The following is a 2,784-nucleotide window of genomic DNA, read 5'->3' as shown; positions in this document are numbered from 1 at the left end:
GGACTTTGCTTGGCATTCTTTCAAGCCCAGAACTGTGCCTGATCTCAGCAAGTTAAATGCAGTCAATAAAACGGAACCCATCGGTTATGGAAAGTTAATGAAAAGTCTGAATTACAAACAATTTTTGATGAGATGCAGTTTTGGTGTTTTCTGTAGAAAAACTGCCTCAGCAGAGGACACCAGCGTTTGGAAGCAATTGTGAAGTGAAATGCAATTTGATACTTGTGAAAGAGTGCTTTCACATTTTTCTGAAGATCTATTTTTTTTTTTCAACGTTTATTTATTTTTGGGACAGAGAGAGACAGAGCATGAACGGGGGAGGGGCAGAGAGAGAGAGAGACACAGAATCCGACGCGGGCTCCAGGCTCTGAGCCATCAGCCCAGAGCCTGACGCGGGGCTCGAACTCACGGACAACGAGATCGTGACCTGGCTGAAGTTGGACGCTTAACCGACTGCGCCACCCAGGCGCCCCTGAAGATCTATTTTCTTAAGTATAGGCCCTGTTAATCTTATTCCTATTTCTTTCCTGGGCAAACTCTTTGATCAGAGAGTAACTTTCAGTTTTTCTCTGTACAAATTATAATCTTCACGTTTATGAAACCGGGATGAAGTTTTCTTTTGGGGCTATTTAAGCGGCTACTTTAAATTTAATTCACCTCCTCAATTAATCTCGCTGCCACTACAGGAGTTTCTCCCCCAGCAACTTCTCTCCTGCCTATGTTCAGTTCAGTGTTTTGCAATAATAAATTATGATGGAAGGACATAAGCAAGAAAAACAACTCTCTGCTAATTCTAATTATTCTAATGCTAATTCTTAATATGTAAAAGCTACACGGAAAACAAATTGAATAAAGGGAGGAAAAGGTTTTAAAGTGCACCAAAATTTTCATTTCAAAGGTTTTACCCAATAACCAATCCATTTCCCTAAAGTATTCCTGACGAGGATTTTCATGATCATTTCAGTATCCTCCCTGTTGTCTTTATGGAAAATGAAGGAAATTGGAAACTAACTAGTTTCAGTGACATGATCAATGACATTTAGGCAGGCCAAACTCATCGATTTGTGCTTCAGTTTATCTGTAAACTGGGATGATTACTCCCTGCCCAGAAACCCCAGGGAATAGAGAGAGTCAAATAAAATTCTGAGACTGAAAGAAAGCATCAGAGGAAAAGTATCAAGAGGCTGCAAATTATTAGTGTTTGTGACCAGGATGGAAGTTTCCTAAAAGACATTTTGGGGGGCGCCTGGGTGGCTTGGTCGGTTGGGCGTCCGACTTCGGCTCAGGTCATGATCTCACGGTCTGAGAGTTCGAGCCCCGTGTCGGGCTCTGTGCTGACAGCTCAGAGCCTGGAGCCTGTTTCAGATTCTGTGTCTCCCTCTCTATCTGCACCTCCCTAGTTCATGCTCTGTCTCTCTCTGTCTCAAAAATAAAAGTTAAAAAAAAATTAAAAAAAAAAGACATTTTGGTACTTTCCTTAACCCTGTTGATATAGGTAGTGATGTTCCCTTTTGGGTCTCTGAGCTTTGGGAACTAGCAAGGAGTCAAAATGAAGTCGAATTAGATTCTTGGGTAAGGTCAGTCTTACCCAAGGCAGGGAGGTAGGAAGGATTCCAGGAGTGTGGAGAGAGGCCTCAAAATAGCTAAAAATCTCTTTGCCTCTAGGGTAGTGCTGAAGAATGTGGGTGTAGGAGTCAAACAGACCCAGGTTTGAGGACTGATTTGTTACTAAGTGGAACACTTTAGGCAATGCATTTAATTTCCTGCACCTTTTTTTTCTCATCTTTAAAATGAGGACAGTAAAAGTGCTTTTCTGTGGTCCTCATTATCTGGGTCTCAGGTCCATTGTCACCTCCATAGAGCAGACTTCCCTATGTGAAGTGACCTCTCTCAGCCCTTTTCTATCAAGTGACCTTGCTTTATTCTTAGCACTTACTAACATCTGAAATTATTTTACCGTTCGCTGGTTTTCTCTCTTGCCTTTAGCATAGCCTTTTGAGGATTGGCATCTTGTCTGACATTGTGTCATAAGCCTGATTGCTCAATAAATATTTGTTGGTGAACAATTAGGATTGTTATGAGAATTAAGTAAGAAAACCCATGTCAAGAGGTTAGCACTGTGCCTGACACATATAACCAATAAGCAAATCACAATGGCTTAACAATTACATAGACTGTATTTAACTGTGTGCTAGGTATTGTCCTAAACGTTTTACAAACTCCAAGTTACCTCATTTTGTCTCCACATAACCCGTAGGTAGAATCCTATTATGAACCCACATGTTAGAGATGAGGAAACTAAGTCACAGAGTGTCTAGGTCAGTTGCCCAAGATCAACCAGGTAGTAGGAGGAAAGCCAGAATTCAAAGCCAGGCTGGAAACCAAACATACTCTAGGTCTACTCTCCTTGAAGAAGACAATGATGTTGAAATTTTTATTTTGGGTGTAAAGGACATGGAGCGTTGCTTAGCCGAGGCGGACCTGGATCTTTGTCCTTCCCTCCATTTGGGGAAAATGCTATCGGTGTTTAGGGGAGGGAGTCGCATTTTCTTGAAGAGCGTGGCCCTCAAGTCCAAGCCCGTCCCGGGATGTCCAGGGACCCGCCTGCACACTCCAAGGCTGGCCAGGTCCCGGCCCAGCAGCCGGAGCCTCCCAAGCCGGGGCTGGCCCAGTGCAGCCGCGTGGCCACGCCGCGCCCTGGCCTGGGAAAAAAGTTTCCAAACCGCGCTGCTAGACGCTGATTGGTCGAGGCGGACGCGGTCCCGCGGCGCGGCAGCCAATGGA

The sequence above is a fragment of the Leopardus geoffroyi genome, chromosome E3 (assembly GCF_018350155.1).
Source record: "Leopardus geoffroyi isolate Oge1 chromosome E3, O.geoffroyi_Oge1_pat1.0, whole genome shotgun sequence".
Taxonomy (NCBI): Eukaryota; Metazoa; Chordata; class Mammalia; order Carnivora; family Felidae; genus Leopardus; species Leopardus geoffroyi.
The sequence above is the reverse complement of the archived record's forward strand: the minus strand, read 5'-3'. Positions refer to the sequence as shown.